Source organism: Lactuca virosa, chromosome 3 (assembly GCF_052849685.1).
Source record: "Lactuca virosa cultivar CGN04683 chromosome 3, Lactuca_virosa_CGN04683_v6, whole genome shotgun sequence".
NCBI classification, from domain to species: Eukaryota; Viridiplantae; Streptophyta; class Magnoliopsida; order Asterales; family Asteraceae; genus Lactuca; species Lactuca virosa.
In genome coordinates, this window is record NC_136428.1 from 252646622 (window position 1) to 252664892 (window position 18271).

The 18271-nt window shown below is 38.1% G+C and overlaps 1 long non-coding RNA gene across 1 annotated transcript; it reads right to left on the reverse strand.

Moving 5' to 3' along the window:
- Positions 1 to 12999: 12999 nt before the first annotated feature.
- Positions 13000 to 14136, reverse strand: LOC145162908 (uncharacterized). The gene is made up of 2 exons (XR_013739425.1): positions 13888 to 14136; positions 13000 to 13229 (listed from the first exon to the last, which is right to left on the reverse strand). It is a non-coding gene; the product is annotated as an uncharacterized LOC145162908 (long non-coding RNA).
- Between the last annotated feature and the right edge of the window lie 4135 nt (positions 14137 to 18271).

Consider the following 18271-nt stretch of genomic DNA (forward strand, 5'->3'; position numbering starts at 1 on the left):
TCATAGTACTTGGGCACCAACATTCCTTACATCATGCTACCATCTGATTTTGATAAAAGGTTCGCACCAGGGTATACATAAGTTCCATTACGGATAACACATTTCAGTCTCTCTATATTGTGATATGAAACACACTCAGAGTAACTCAAAGTCATGAATCATTACTGATTTTGTAATTGTTACTGGAACAAGATCATACATAACACCATCCTTCGAAATCACACGGTAGGTAACATATGGTGGTGCTTGTGAATATCCAAATGTAAACATCTCACTAGAAATCAAAAGCTATTTTATATAATGATACTACTAAATAACAATTAATAATGGAAACAAGGGTTTTACTAGTGACTGGATCAATCTTTGAATATGCTGTAAAGGTGTGAGAAAGACTCTTGTCATAATCTGTCAACAAGAGTTTGCAGGTCACCATCATCTAGAACTTTAATGGCATCTAAAAAATATTTAAAAAGTTAAAAGTTTTAATAAATTTGCATACACACCTATCATGATCTTTCCCTAATACAAATAAACCATGAAATTGTGAGAAGCTTCTGTGGTTTATCTCCTTCTGATAGTGCTATTAGCATATGAGAGTTGTGTTCCCTATAAAAGATTATATGAACAATTAGCAAGAAATAAATTTTTGGAATTGGAAATTAAATTGTTTGGATAATATCTTGCAGATAAATGAAAAGGATTTCATAAACCAAAATGTTCTCTTTTCAAATGAAAGATCGAGGACTTTAACATGGTTCTAAGCATTTGCATATTGACCATTAGTAATCCAAACAGGCAGCCCTTTAAGATCTCCAATCTGAAAATACAATATCTAACTAGTTGAAGAAGATACAAAACAATTTTTACTAAAATTCCTCTTTAAGGAATTTTCACTATGTTTTTGTTTTTGTAGAAGCAAAGTAAAATCCTATAACATAATTTGGTGGTATGTAACACCTTGTTCTAAATCTTTTCCTAATTTGAGGCTGTGACTCGAAGATCGGTTATCACAAGGCTTAGGGCCTTTAGGAAAGATAGATTTAGACCCATTGGGTATGGGTAAGGTAAGTTAGATGATCTGGAGTTCAGTTTGTGTTTTGGAGCCAATGGGTATATTGGTAAAGTGTTAGTTTAGGATTTTTATGAATTTTGGATTTTAGTTCGGGATGTTTTAAGGCAAGGATGAGTTGATAGAAGTGTAGAGTTTCTTGTTACCTTTCTGTAGATATAAGGATTGTCGAAAATGGACTTAGAACGAAGAAGTTAAGGTCTCCAGAAGTTGGTGGTTTAAAAGGCTAAGCCTTGTACGCATTGTGTACAAGGGAGTACGCTGGGCGTACTAGGCAGAAGGGATCATGGGACTTCATAAAGTATGCTGGGCGTACTGGGAGTACGCGGAGCGTACTCCAACCAGATGAAAACCCTAATTTTTAAGGTATGCACCCTATTTAAGCATCATTATATCATCTCTTGGAAATTTTAGATCAATCTACATCTCCCTTTACCTTGAAATCAAAACCCTAGAGTGATTTGGTGGGTTTTGAGCTTGAAAGAGTGTTCATTGGTGGTTTGTGAAGAAAAAGAAGAAGATGAGCACTTAAGGGGATAACTTGAGCTTGTAGATCTAGGGTCTTCTACTCATTTTCAAGCATTTTGAGGTAAAAAGCTCTCAACTTGATGGTATTTGGTGTGAGATCGAGATTATGGTGTATTTTGTGTACTTTTGGAGACTTTTGAGTTAAAGGTGAGCTTTTGATCTACTCCAGAAGCAATGGATGCTAGATCTTGGCTCCATTTAGTCCATATGTTTAGAAAAAGGTCAAATTTATGGAAGATGTTGGTCCATGCAAGCATTAAGACCTTTATTAAGCTCTTTTTGAGCTTTTGAGTCCCTTTAAGCCATGCATGTGTGTGAAATTGCCAACTTTACGTGATAAGTTCCCTTTTAGAATCAGACTGGAGAGTTTGGCATAAGGTCTTAACCGGATAACTGCTTAATGGAGTGTTTTGGGATCTGCGGAGTACGTTGGGCATACCCAGCTGGTACGTTGCACGTACTGGCCTTGGAAGGAATACGCTAAGCGTAAGATCTGAGTACGCCCTACGTACTCAGCAAATAGGCTTTTGGGCTTGGCGATTTTCGGTATTAGGACATGCTTGGACTATTAAAGATTGGGACTTGTTGGTCCATTACACTTCTGATTTCGGGCTTTTGCTAGTATATTGGTCTCCTTTGGTCTAGGCCCATTATGGGTTTGGGGCTCAGTTTTGAAGATTGGGCCATTTTGGGCTTTTGTTGTTTTGGTTTGGACTTCAGATTTTTGGGCCAAGTGAGGAAATGGTAGAATGGTCTTTTACCCTGGTCATGGGCTTAGTAGTTCAGACTCTTGGTTTTGGGTCGGAATCCAATTAATAATTGGATGTTATTGATATTGAGATCGCATGGATTTTTCCAGATCGACAGTATGAGCAGTTATCGGTGATATTCAGCAGTGTGAGGTGAGTTTCCTCAATGTATTTAGAGGGTTGAAGCCGCCAATGCCGGCCCCTGGTTCATTAGGTTAGGATGCTAGATTTCTACGTGACTCTTTGTGACAACCCGAAAATTTTTTGCTTTGAAAGATCAGTCAGTCAACTCAACTGAGTGTCAGACTCATTGGTAATGAGTTCTAGCCTGGTTAAAGGTCATTCTAAGGAGTTTTAAGCCTAGTACACTTAAGGAATGAGTGTTAGAATGTACCTGCTAGAGACACTGTTCAACAAATCAAACTTTAACCTCATCAAAAAGAGTTCACGGCCACAACACTTGAGTTTACGGCAGTAAACTCAAGGTGGGCCGTAAACTCCCCCTTAAAGACTCACATCCTTCATTTTCCTTTCATTCTTACCTTCCCACCTCAAGAACACTTGATTTCTCTCTCAAGTATCATCCCGATTTTCGCCCTAGATCATCGAAAGTTGTAAGTATTCTTCCTTGATTTGTTGATACATCTCTTAATCTAGTATCATCTAATGATTTCATCCATGGAAATCATCTTTTCTTAGATCTTCAAGAAACACCAAGAACACCAAGAACACACACTAGTGTTCTTGGACCTTAATCACCATTTCAAGCCTCTATATCGTAAGTACTCTTCCCTATACTTGATATCTAGTTAAGACTCATGCTTAGAACCTTGAAATCATCAAGAATGCAAGACCAAAAGGAGTTTACGACCAAGCCATCTCCCATGGCCGTAAACCCCTTTAAGTGTGCCATTTTGGCCGCAAACCCTTCCTAAGTCCAAGCCTTTGACCTAGAACCCTTCCTTGATGAAAATAGGACCTTAAACCACTCTCAATTGCATAATGACCATGATTTTACGGCCGTAAACTCCCATGGCCGTAAACACCTCAACACTCTCCTTTGAGTTGGTCTTTCTCATCCTTGTGTAGAGCAATGGTCCCTCAAGTCTCCCTAGCCTTCAAACACCCTCTTATGCATGTTTGACCATGAGTTTACGGCCGTAAACTCCCTTGGCCGTAAACACCAAACCATGGCCATAAACACCCCTTTAGGTCAATCACATGTGATTCAACACTTCATTCCAAGTGTTTCCTAGTCCCGGAAGGTGTTTCCTTTCATATAGTTTCTTATAAACACTATATTCATGTCGATATATGTCATTTAGGACTTGTTGTATCTCGGGACTTCATTCATGGAACTTCTCATCCTTACACACATATTCGCTTGAATCACCCACATCAGGTGAGTTCATACCCCGTAATGAATCTTTTAACTGTTTTAAATGCTTTTAAGGGGGGGGGGGAATACAAGTTGAACACAATGATAATTGTGTAAATGTTTGTTATATATACATCTTTCAAAAGATTGCTTATGTCTTTTATAAGTGATCAAAACATTTCAAAAACTCATGTTACTTCATAGTTTAACAAAACTCCGTTTTTAAAGTATAAGCATAACTTAGTAGATAAATGAGTCTTTTCAATAACAGTTCAAGTAAAACATTAGTAAACTATAATAGGTATAGTTTAGAGATTCAGTTCATACTAGATACAATACACGATAATAGAATGAACATACTATATGAGAAACAGAACATACTATATGAGAAACAGAACATACTATATGAGAAACAGAACATACATATTAAGTTGCTATAGCATGGAAGTACTACAGGATCTAATTATACCAATGAATCACTAACTCATTGTTCTAAACAAAAGGTGATAGTTATATTGGGTATACATGATCATAAAACTTTAAATGTGAATTACACGGTGTAGCAACTGGTTTGCTAAAAAGTCGCGTTTGGTTCCCTTAATCTCTAGACAGGGAGAGCGTATAGTAGGGGTACTAGCCTTCACATTATGACCATTATAAAACAAATTTTTTTTAAGGTCATCAGTACATCCGTATGTCATTTTAAACGACAAATGTGTACTTACATTTCCCGTTACTTTCATAAAGTGACAGTACCACTTGAAAGTCAAATGCAAACTATTTTCGAGTTAAGATAGTTATAAACTAGGGAAAACTTACATTTTACAAATGACAAACAGAACAGTCGAGTCTAGTACATTCAGTAGAAAGGGACCATAATGCTAACCTTATGATTCCTTAATGTATACATCAAAGGATATATATATATATATATATATATATATATATATATATATATATAACATAGGATCCGACAGATAATAGGATGTGTGCTCTCCGCTTCACTTCCTGTTCCTTGTTTGGTTGTGGGCTTGGAACGGATTCACCCAATCTATTATCTATTCGATTTTAGATATATATATGTTCAGTATACATTAAGTCATCATAAGGGTACCAGGTATGGGTCAAGTCATAGGACACAAAGTCAATGCACAGTTTTCTAGTACAAAACATACTTTCCAAATCAGAACTTTTGGTATTCAAAACTAGAAACTTCCCAGTAAAGGGTTTAATACATTTTATTAAACCAGTATAGACTTAAAGGACCTTAGGTGATTGACTCTATAATACCTTATTTATACATCATGGTTATATATCATTAATACCCAACAGGTAGTTGGATGTGTGCTTTCCATCTTACTTCCTGTTCCTTGTTTGGTTGTGGGCTTAGGGCAGATTCACCCAATTAACTATCTATTCGATATTAGATCCTATATAGCCAGTATAAACTAAGTGATTATAGAAGTAATCACTGTGGTCACCATTTTATTATAAGAAATAAGGGTTTTCTTAAAGAATCTTTTCATTAAATATAAAGGAACTATTACAATTAACTCCATGAGTAACAAGTGAATACGCCAGGGTTATATACAACAATGATCTAACAAACAATGGGATGTGTGCTATCCGCCTTACTTCCTGTTCCTTGTTTGGTTGTGGGCTTAGGGCAGATACGCACAGTCGATTGTTTGTTTACTCTGAGTTTTATATAACTTGTATCCATTTAGTACTCATAGAAAGGATTTTAGAATCATTTTTACGTATCTTTTATCAAAGTAGGAAATATAGGATTTTCTAGAGGAACAGGCGAACTTTTCTAAACAGAACTTACAACTTACTACATTTCAACTACATTTTTCAACAACTTTCTACAACTTACTTACATCACTAAAATCTTATGAACTCACCAGCTTAATTGCTGATCAACTCTTTCAAATAACTTGTATTCTCAGGAGACTAATAGACAGGTACTCGTGCTGGGAATTCAGAAGATGGAGCATAGTAGCTTCAAGTCTTGTTTTGTTATTTGATTATGTATTCTATGTTTGTGAACACACATATTTGTAAACACTTTCTTTCTAATGAAATGGTTGTTCATTACTTGCTTACTATGATACATGTCTTGTGATACTAAACATGACGTCCTCCACCCCGAACGTTTCCGTCGTTCCGGTTTTGGGGTGTGACACTCTTACATGTGTTATGTGCTTGTATGCTTATCGGGCAAGGCCCGATGTCAGTCGGGGCCTAATGACTATACCGTATGTTATTATCTTTGTGATTATCACATGTGTTTGTATGATTATGTGTTTATATGATTATATGTATACCGGGCGGGGCCCGATGCTAGGCGGGGCCTAATGACTGATAGACCTGTATACCGAGCGGGTCTCGATGTCGGGCGGGGCCTATTATGTGTTTATTATGTATGGTATGTGGTATTTTGGGGAACTCGCTAAGCTTTTTGCTTACGGTTTTATGCTTATGTTTATAGGTACATCAGGTTCAAAAGGGAAGGGCTCGGCTTGATCGCAACGCATCCACCCATGTTTCTGCATTATGATGATTTTAGGATTGTACTCTGATAATTGTTTTATTATAAAGTACTTTTGAATATTTTGAAAAAGGATAATGGATGTTTTACTTATAGATAATTAGTGTTTTAGTTGAATTAAAAATGGAAGTTTTACCTCATAATTTTTAGCACGTTACAAGTTGGTATCAGAGCCTTTATTTAAGGGATTCAGGCACACTCTCGAGTATATCTGAACTCAAATGAAGGAATTGATAATCTTTTTAAACAAAATGAATTTCTATAAAGATTTTGATAAAGGGAATAAATTTCTAAAAGAATTGTATAAATATAAAAGGATGTGTGATGCATGCAATCGGCCGAGCTTAAGTAAGTGTTTCCCAGAATACCCATACATGTTTGTTATGATTATATGTTATGAGAATTGCATGCTAGGATAAGGCTAGGCATACTTTCAGGAATTATATGATAGATTGGCCTGATATATGATGCCTTGTAGCCCAGGAAGCATTAGATGCTATGCTAGATTGAGAATATCTATTGGTATCAGTAATTGCTAAGTGTATGCTTTAAAATTTGTATATGTTACGATCATATAGCCCTAAAATGATTGATTTGGCCTTATTTCATGTTCCTCGTTTGGTTGTGGTACTAGGGTAGAGTCTTTTATTCGACAGTCTATTTGATCTTGTATTGTGTATAATTTGCATGTATAAGGCAATCAGCAGTGTGAGTGGATGTTCCTAGCATGAGTTGTAGTATGTGAGTTAGAATGTTCTTTCGTTATTATATGGATTGGAGTGCTAATGCACGAATTCTTCTTGCTTTGTGCTTTGTAGAACTCTTAAGTGATGTGAGTTAACTATTAAGTGAATATGTTAAGTCACATGTGACAAAGGTTGCATAATCTCAGAGCGATGGATTTGACCCTATTACGCAGCTCTTGTTTGAGTCTAACCGTTGTAGGGATGAGTCTTTCACTCGAGGGATTATCTAAGCTTTGTTGCATGTGATTGTATTCATAAGGTGGTTAGCTGACATTATGGGGAGTTTCTTCAGCAGCTAATGGCAGGGTGAGGTCGGAAACCTAGGAAAGCCTAGGAAGTACTCTAGTAGGTTTAGCTATGTTGTTTAGCGAGTACTTGGAGTATCAGTTAGAGAAGGTGACTTGGAGGATTGGGGTGATTCTTGAGGAAAGTATGGATAGGTGTGGAAGGTAGTATTGGGGTCGTACTACTGAAAGCACATGATCCATACTCGAATCGAGGAGAGTCACAGAGAGTCTAGGAAGAATGTTGGATAAGGATTCATGGTTATGTGCTGATCATTTCATGTTTGTTTTTCATAACGACGATGAGCACTCAGGAAGGAGGTTCAGGTTCTGGTTCGGGCTCAGGTGCATGTACTGGGCCGATCGATGAACAGATGCGGGAGTTCATCTCGTCGGAGATTACCTGCAGTATTTTGGAGAAGACTCATGTGATCTTTGGTATGGTCAAGGAGGGTATTACGGAACTCTTGGGTGATCGTCTCGGGGATTTTCAGACCGAGATTGTAGTAGGATAGTTTGGGGCACATCGGGAGCTCAAGGCTTGTGGAGCTCTAGAATCCTTCGGGAAGGAGGATCCTACTGCTAGCTCTTGTCGTGAGGGATTGGAGGTGGGTTATGCATCATGCCTTCTAGGATATCGATCCCATGATTGCATTGTCACTAAGGTTTCGTGAGATTTATGTGAGGAGTTACTCAACATCATTGGTCATGTCACTGATAGATTGGTCTCCAGGTTCGAGGATCGGATCATGGCTATGCAGGCGGTTGATGGGATGGTCGAGGTGACTTAGGAGCAGGAGATCGGTTTGTAGAGGTGACTGGGGAAGAGGAAGCGAACTCATGGTCAAGCTTGGCGAATAAAATCTAAGAAGTTGGATGTTTCCATGTCTAGTGTTAGACTTTCGAGGGGCCACAGTGTTTACGCGATGGATGAAGGCACACAAGAGCGTGTGAACGAAAAGTCGAAATGTGGCAGGTGCGGATGAAAGGGCACCTCTGCCAAGAATGCACCCTGGAGGTAGAATTGTGTCATTGTTGTCATCAGCCTGGCCATATCATGGCGAATTGCCCACGCTTAATGGTTGGGGCAGCCCGGGTTCCTTCGCAGGTGCTTCGGCAGGAAGGTGGAGTTGAACCTTGAGACGCTACAGGTATGTATCATATTCTTCTCTTTCAAGTTTTAATCTTTAAGCTTATAATTCCATGTTGGTGTATGTGTGAAATGTTATTCCCTGATTACCTAAGAATGGAAGCACATGTATGAGTAATATAGTTAATTTATCCGGAAAGTTATTATATGCAATTTTGCATGCCAAGAGTTATTAGTGGGTCGTATCTTGCTGAGCGGGATTCAGTTTGTTCGGTTGTTGTTCTGGTTCTTTGATGGGGTCAATTTAGGGGTATCGTTTGGAATTTCCATGGTCGGATTAGCTGGATTAGTTCTTCACCGAAGTCGTAGTTCGGATGTGATAATATTTGTTCAGGTAGGAACGGACGTCGTTTATGGAAGGACCTTTGGGTCCAATCATTACCGTTACTAGGGAAGAAGTGATAGCAAGAAGATGAAGGTGGCAGTCGCATGATTTTGTTTGGAAATTGGAAGTGTCTACGGAATTTCATAATTGCAAGGGTTGAAGATGGTTATAATGAAGAGATCTTCGGAGAGTGAGAAGTTGGAATGAAGATTCGCTAGTTCCGGTCTAGGAATATAGTCTTTGTCACCAGTATAGAAGGCTTAAGGATTTGGTGTTGTACCATGGGGGAGCGATTGGGGTTATCGGACTTACTGAGATTTCGGGGAGTATTCATCTAGATTTCAAGAGTTGTGTGATCATCAGAATTGGCTAGTAATGAAGTGTTGGTATTGGTAAGCTCGGGTCGTCGACGATTTGAATTATAAGGAGGTAAGATAGGTTGGGAACCCATCAAATTTTGTGGGTTGGGAGACCTTCGATGAATCCAAGTGGGGGAGGATCGTTTAGATTTCCAGTAAGCTGGATAAGGTGTGAAACAAGGGAGAGTTTCACATCCTAGTCAGGAGGGAAGACGACTCAAGTGGCTGTCTGGATTGAAGTTGTGTAAGTTGGGAGTTCAGGAACCTTCCAACAGCTGGTTGACACCATCTTTGTGATGTATAACATGCATGTGGTTGGATCCAGGTTAAGGGTTGTGTTAGAGCCTCGTTGCTTGTTCATGTTTGGTGAAGGTTTTGGGTTTCGAAGCATGACCTGAACACCTGATGTGATAGTCGGATACGGGATCGACTCATGATGATTGTGGTCGGTATAGTATATGCATTGGTAGACCATGGGTGGGGCCATGTCACCAATGGAAGTGTCGTAAAACTACGAGGTAGCCGCAGCATTCACCAGGATTATAGACAGTTGTGGAAATGTTGTAAGTCTGCGATGGGATCAGAGTATTCACCAGATTGAGGTAGACTGTTAGTTTGTGCCTTGGGCAAGACGGTCAATATTTTCAGAGAGAATCTCTCTGTTATGGGTAGAGGACCATTGGGGTCTGAGGTGAGGTTAGGCATGTGTAGCTCTTGTTGGGGTGGGACCCGTGGGTGTGGCCTGTTCGTTGGTATAGACTGGGTGAGGCCCATATGATTATGGCACTGCAAGTGAGGCCTGGTGGGGAATCGGTTGGGTCAAGGTATTGGATCATGGTTATAGTAGGATTTCTATGTGTTCTGTGAGTAGCATGAGTGTGAGGCATAGGCTAGGGTAGCCTTATCAGTTGGACTCTCAGGAACCTGGTGGCTGGACCAGGTGTGAGACTGGCAGTTTCAGTGGTGGATTGGGGATTTTTATATCTCAATATAGCGAAAGGTCGCCGAGGATCAGAAGGTTTTGGGTGAAATGCAAGTACAAGCCCTTGGTTTTAGGCTATGAGTTATGTACCAAGTTGGCTTTTGGTCGAGACTCGCATTGGGAGTCATTATTGTATATATGCAAAATCTTTACTTCAACAAGTTATGTAATAAGGAATTTGTATGCCAAGGGCATCAACTGAAGGGTTCAGGGTCAAAATGGATGTTTTCAGTTCTGATGGTAGAAAAAGGCTCTTGTGATTGTGTTTTGGATTGGTTCCACCTGTGTAGGGGTTAGGAAAGTATGGGATTTCAAAATTTTAGCAATATCATGTTGGTTCGACAGTTAAAGGAGAAATGTTTTGTTCAGCACTAGAAGGTTTTGTTCGGAACGTTGCTTCCTAAGAGGGTGGTAAGGAGTGATTTCGAGGACGAAATCTAATTTAAGTGGGGGAGAGCTGTAACACCCTATTCCAAATCATTTCCTAATTCAGAGTTGTGACCCGAAGATCGGTTATCACAAGAATTAGGGCCTTTGGGAAAGAGAGATTTAGACCCATTGGGTGTGGGTAATGAAAGTTAGATGGTCCGGAGTTCGGTTTGTGTTTTGGAGCTAAGGGGTATATCAGTAAAGTGTCAGTTCAGGCTTTTTATGAATTTTGGATTTTAGTTCGGGACGTTTTAAGGCAAGGATGAGTTGATAGAAGTCCAGAGCTTCTTGTTACCTTTCCATGGATATAAGGATCGTCGAAAACGGACTTAGAATGAAGAAGTTATGGTCTACGGAAGTTTGTGGTTTAAAAGGCTAAGCCTTGTACGCAGGGTGTACAAGGGAGTACCCTGGGTGAACTAGGCAGAAGGGATCGCAAGACTTCATGGAGTACGCTGGGCATATTGGGAGTATATGGGGCGTACTCCAACCAGATGAAAACCCTAATTTTTAGGGTTTTCAACCTATTTAAGCATCATTATATCATCTCTTGGACATTTTAGATCAGTCTCCATCTCCCTTTACCTTAAAATTAAAACCTAGAGTGATTTGGTGAGTTTTGAGCTTGAAAGAGTGTTTGTTGGTGGTTTGTGAAGAAGAAGAAGAAGAAGAAGAAAAAGAAGAAAAATAGAACTTAATGGGATAGCTTGAGCTTGTAGATCCAAAACTTCTACTAATTTGCAAGCATTTTGAGGTAAAAAAACTCTCACCTTGATGGTATTTGGTGTTAGATCTAGATTATGGTGTATTTTGTGCACTTATGGAGACTTTTAAGTTAAAGGTTTGCTTTTGAGCTGCTCCAAAATTTGTGGATGCTAGATCTTGTCTCCATTTAGTCCCCATGTTCATAAAAATGTCAACTTTATGGAAGAGGTTGGTCCATGCAAGCATTAAGACCTTTATTAAGCTCTTTTTGAGCTTTTGAGTCCCTTTAAGACCTTTATTAGACTCTTAGTTTTGGGTCAGAATCCAATTAATAATTGGATGTTATTGATATTTATAGCGTGGGGATTGTTCCGGATCGGCAGTCCGAGCTGTTATCGGTGATATTCAACAGCATGAGGTGAGTTTCCTCACTGTGTTTAGCGGGTCAAAGGCACCAATGTCGGACCCTATTTTATTATGTTAGGATGCTAGATGTCTACGTGACTCTTCCATGTGTTATGTGCTTGTATGCTTACCGGACAGGGCCCAATGACTGTACAGTATGCTATTATCTTTGTCATTATCGCATGTGTTGTATTATTATGTGTTTATATGTTTATGTGTATACCGTGCGGGGCCTGGTGACTCACAGATCTATATAATGAGTGGGGCCCGAGAGGGAACTCACTAAGCTTTATGCATATGGTTTTAAGGTTATGTTTTCATGTACTTCCGGTTCGAAAGGGAAGGGCCCTACTTGATCGCAGCGCATCCACCCATGTTTCCGCATTATGATGATTTTGGGATTGTATTCTGATAATTATTTTCTTATAAAGTACTTTTGAATATTTTGAAAAGGGATAATGGATGTTTGACTTATAGATAATTAGTGTTTTAGTTGAAATAAAAATGGAATTTTTACCTCATAATTTTTGGGACGTTACATAGTATAACAAGGGAAAGACAAAAATTGAACATTGAAACATTAGATTTCTTAAGAATAATTCCTAATTTAGTGTCCCTCTTTGAAATTTACAGTATGAAGGTGATAATTTCTGTAGAAGAGTGATCACTCGACGGACCAATATGATTTAGAAAATAATTTGCAATCAATGACCATCTGATTTTGCAGTTATTACTACTTAATTTGCACATCTAAAGTATATCGACCACATAGTTATTAAGTACCAATTTCATGGAACCCTAGGATTCGGCTTAGCATCAGGCGATATCAAAACCCCATCATTGAGATGCCTGAAATTTGTGAAGCCATCGGATTTCGCACAAAGTAAAATGATAGAAGTAGAAAAGTCAAACCTCCTCTACAAAAAGCAACTAATTTGGCTTCTAAGCTTAAAAAAATCTTTTCTCTAGAAAATCGTATTCCGTAGTAGGTACGGCTATTCCGGAGTCGGGTTCGAAATATGACAACCGTACGTTCCGGATTGACGAAATGGATTTCAGAGTATGGATTCCGAACAGGGCCGGTCCATAGGTTTTCCATGCCCTGGGCAAAAAAAAATAATGCCCCTTTTTTTGTACCGTAAAATACACAGTAGACTTAATTCATATACATCATATACTTATAAAAGAAAGATGCAACCAATTTTTTATTTAAAAAATCATGTATATACATACTAAAGCTTGCAAACATTATCTAAACAATGTCTCTATACCGTCTTTGTAGCAAAAAAATCAATTACCACAACAAAAACTACATTCTATGCAAGAAGTAGAAAAATTCACAAATGCGTATTTGACTGCTTTTACTTATCATAAAAGATCATGAGTTTCAGGCATGTATCATAAACAATATATCTAGAAAGATTCATAATTTTACAGAATGAATCATAAAAAATCAATAGGCACCACTTATGGCATCCTAAGATGGTACAAAGTAGTCGAACTCTCATATGTATGTATGAGCTTCTTAATACCCCATAAGATCTATCTCATATTCTCTTTCACAACCTGTCAATTACAAAAGGAAGACATTAAAACAACTGAATAAACAAAAAATCAAGGTAGGATGTTCTCTTTCTAGCCATATATTGGGTAAAAATCAATGGTAATCAAAGAAACAAAAGTCAATATCTCAACTTTTTCATTGACACATTTGGTAAAAATCAATAGTAATCAATAATTTAAAGAGTAATAACATAATTCTCCTAGAAACAACAGGACAACAGAAAAACAAAACACATGCATCAGGCCAAAAAACCATGTAGAACTTCAAAATAGCTGTAGACTTGTAATTAAGGATGTTTTTACATAAATTTAAGCTTTAGTTCCTATATGTTGTTACAGAATAACAGAACCAACAGGTAGTACACAAAGTTATAAATTACAAAAAGAAATTTTGATTACACTCCATGATAATTACAAAAAAAAACATTTGATTACAATAATTTACTCATTGAACTTGACAATAATAATAGAATCCCAAATTGCAAAACCATTTTACAGAAATAACTAAAATTGATTACACTCCATAGAACTCGCATAACTAAAAACCAACTAACTTACAACAATCAAAACTACCTCAATTAACAAGATTCATGGAGAGAATACAAGAACAAATATAACCAGATTTGTAAGAAAAAAAAAGACAAAAATATAGACTGCATACCAGAATCGAGAGAGCATAAGTAATACTGTGAGACGTTGTGAGAGAAGATCGGGAGCTGTCGATTTGCGATTTATACTGCCAAAAGACCTCCGAAGTCGCAGCGCTCTAGTGAATCTCCAACTGTGTGGATTGGTTAAGGGCGGGAGGAACTAATTGACATGTCTCCTCGTCTTCTGTTCTACCATAGGCGCGGATCCCTCCTAGTTTTTTGGTTAGCGCCTTCAACTCGACCTCCCCTATGAATTATGATACTAGATCCACAAAATTAGAACGGGCTGAATTTTTAATATATATACCCACAATAATTGGGCTTAGAATTATGCCCCCGAAAAATTGATGCCCAGGGCTGCCGCCCAAGCCGCCCATGCATTGGGCCGGCCCTGATTCCGAAATATGATGTTCATAGGGTATTTATGATCATTCCAGAGTTGATGGTGGTTGGTAGGATTTAGGTCCGGAATCCGACACCCTGTACGTTCCGGACTGAAAAGTGTATTCGGGATTGTACTCCGAAATGTACAGTCATTCCGAAACGTTGTTACGGAGAGATAAAATTAGGGTATTTGTGTATTATTTGATCCATATATGTAGTATATTTGTAGTAAATTAGGGTCTTTAGTCATCACAGTTGCTTGATAGTTTTTATAATCTAAAACAATGAGTATTTATATGGATTTTTTTCGAGTGTCGGTTTCTAGTATAGGGCAATGGCAGCATATCGTGGGATGTATGCAATATATTCTTCCAGACTACACATGCGTTGGTGTATATATAATCAATGATATCAACTTCGTTGGGTTAATTACCTTGGTTGCTTCCAAGTCCAAGTTACACACTAATCAAATACGCCGATCATTTCAATTCTTGTATCAACTATAGTTATGCGGATTCTTAACTATAGTGATGTCATATGTTTTCTTAGTTTTATTAGTAGTATGATACCTATCACATTATATTTGTTTGTTTTTAATAATGTTATGGAAAGTGTTATTCATCGATTTCCCGGGATAATCATTCTGGTGACAATGGGTCTATGACAACCAACCATGTTCCATCTTACACTGGCCTTATAGATAGGGTGATTTTAGGTATAAAGGTGTAACATCCTGTTTTGAAAATTTTATTATTTCAGGATTGTGGATAATAAATAGATCAAGTAAAGGACTTTGGCTTCAAGGGAATAAGGCTTAGACCCTATTGGATGGTGATAATATTGGTTATGAGATCCAATCCCTTGGTTTGTGTTTTGGAGTCAAAGGTTAAAATGGGAAAAGTGATGTTTCAGACTTCTTCCATGAATTTAGGATTTTAGTTTAGTATATTTTAATTCAAAAGTAATAAGATAGAATTGTAGGGTTCTTCAATACCTTTCTGTGCATATAAAGAACGCCGAATATGGACTAGAAATGAAGAAGTTATGACTGTTTGAAGTAGAAGTGGAAATTAGGGGTTTTTTCCTACGCAGGGTGTAGCTGCTACGCGGGGTGAAAATTCTGAAATATTGGGCGCGGGTTTAATAATCAACGCATGGCATAGGTTATGCTACGCATGACGTAGTCGCGACAAATCTAAACCCTAATCTTTTGGTTTTGAGCCCTATTTAAGGGTTCTAGCTTATGGGAAACCCTCTCATGACCAGCCTGCATCACCTAAGATCATTCCTTGAGAAACCCTAGCTTCCTCTTACTAGTTTTGAGCTTTGGTATCATTTCTGAGCTTATTTCTTGATTGGAAGGTTGAATCTTGAAGAACAAGGTGGTGGCAAAGTATATAAAAGAAGGATTCAAGTATAGATCCAGCAATGTTACTTCATCTTGGACCTTTGTGAGTAAGAAGCTTCTAACTTGGTCATTGGTTTCATAGATCTAGTTATTTGTCATATTTGACACTTTTTGGTCCCTTAAACTTGTGATTTGGGAGCTGGAAGAAATCCAACACCTTTTGAGCTTTATGGAACACTCCTGGTACTTATTGGACTTAGAAAGTTGTGCTTTGGTGCTTGTTCAATAAGCCATGTAAGTTGTCTTAGTATTTTTGGTCATTTTATAGCATACCGTTTAGAACTTGAAAGTTTGTGACTTTGTTATGGATAAAGTTGGAAACTTTATCCATCTAAACATCATTTTTATTCAGATCTGAAGGTTGGAGACTTGGACTTAATGGATTAAGTTGAGAAAGATGCATTTTTGGTCCCTTTGAGACTTAAAGACTAGATCTTGGTTGTTTGGGCCATCCTAATGGATAAACTTGGAAACTTTATCCATTATGGAGCTATTAGGAACCAGATCTGAGAATTGGATGGTTAACTTTATGTATTAAGCACTTAATGGGAAAAGTTGGACAACAACATGTTACGCAGGGCGTAGTTTTTGTTACGCAACATGTAGCCCTTGTCTTCCTCGTTTGGACGCCTTGTGCTCTATGCTGGGTGTAGAGTATCTTGTGTGCGGGGCGTAGGTTGACTGTGGTTGACCATTGACTGTTTGACCATTGACTTTGACTAAGTTTGACTTTAGGTCAAATTGAGGAGTCTGGATTGTAGATTGAAAATGGGTCTCTGTTTGCTGTATTGGTGACCTGTAGAGTCGGTTATTGGATCTATGACCATCACTGTTATCTTCTCAACTGCAAGTAAGTCTCTTCACTGTACTCGTGGGTCGGAGGCACCGATGCCGACCCACTGGATTATGTTTGTAGGATTCTAGCTATCTTTGTGACTTTGGCATGTGTTTGTATGTTTTATATGGGTTGGGCCCGATTATATATGTTATGGGTTGGGTTTGATTATGTATGTTATGGGTTAGGCCTGATTATATGGGTTGGGCCCGATTATGTATGTTCTGGATTGGGCCAGAATATATGAATTGGGCCTGATTATGTATGATATAGGTTGGGCCCAAATTACATGGGATGGGCCCGAAGCCATATATGTTGGGTTGGGCCTGTTCGTGTTCGATGTATAGTATTTTGGGGAACTCCGTAAGCTTTGTGCTTATGGTTTCATGTTTATGTTTCAGGTACTTCTCGTTCGAAAGGGAAGGGCATGGCATGATCACACATCATCCCCTTTATGATTCCATATTGTTTATGATTTTATTATGATGTTTTGAGAATACTTTTACCCTGTTCATCTTTTGGGATAATGAATGAATGGTTTTGACTTATTTAAAATGAAAATTTTACTCTGAATTTTTGGGATGTTACGAAAGATAAGGATGTTGATGATGCTTATCCAACAGTTGATGTTTATGAAGGTAATATAATTCCACATGAAGAGGCAGTTGAAAATTTTCAGAGTTTGAATGAATTTGATGGGAATGATATTTATGGTGGAGATGAAGAAACTAAGCCCTTAAAACCTTGAAAACCACAAGAGGAATGGTTTCCTTATTATTTTTCTGATTCTAAAGAAACAAAAACCACCCTTTGGAGTATGCCTAAACCTTTACCATTGCCAATATTAGCTCAACAAAAAAGTAAAGGTGTCACAACCCACAATTATACTTCCTATGTGAAGAACTATCAACTCTTCAAAACAAAAGAAGCACTTAAGCTTAACTTATGATTCAAAAATGTTACTGAAGGCTTCCAATATAAAGTGACAAAATATACAAAAGATAGGTTTGAGTCGATTTTCTTTGTGGAAAATTGTGACCGAACAAAAATTTATATGTTTTAATTTCAACAACGTCGCTAGAGAAAGTTATTAAAAAACCCACTTGTTCCACCTCCTTGTCGTCGAGTTCCATCGAAGGTTCAAATATCAGTTTTTGAATCACAATACTATAGAAATCGTTGGAGGTTGATTTAGTAGAGATCTCATTTGCAGTGTTATCTCCTTGACCTCTACTAAACTATAGATCAATGGTTATGTAAAAATTTGAATCAGATCTGATTATGCCATCTCAAAACCTACTCCACAATCTTTATGATTGTTGCTGTTACTAAAAATTAACTTCATAGAGAGACTAGAGGGACTAAAACTTACCTCCTTCAGATCTCCCCCAAAGTGACATCTGATCTCACTAAAACTTATGGGACTGACATGGATCTGCCTTCAATATCACTCTTATAGTGATCTCTTCCTTCGTATGAATCTTCTCTCTACTTGGTTTTCTCAGTACCATTGAGGGGTGAGCATTTCTACCAGACCGGTTTGGCAAAAAATGGTGGACCTTAGACCAGACCCATTAAGGCCTACCGGGTCTAGATCTAGAGCCGGATTTTTTTGGTTCTTGAACCCGTTGGACCGATAAACTTTTGGTGCATATGGTACAACTTGTTGAAGCCCAAATTAGTTTATCTATTGGGAGTAGGGGTGGGCATTTGGACTAAAGCGGACCAAACCGACTCTTGGACCAGACCAACTTTTCAGAAATTTGTG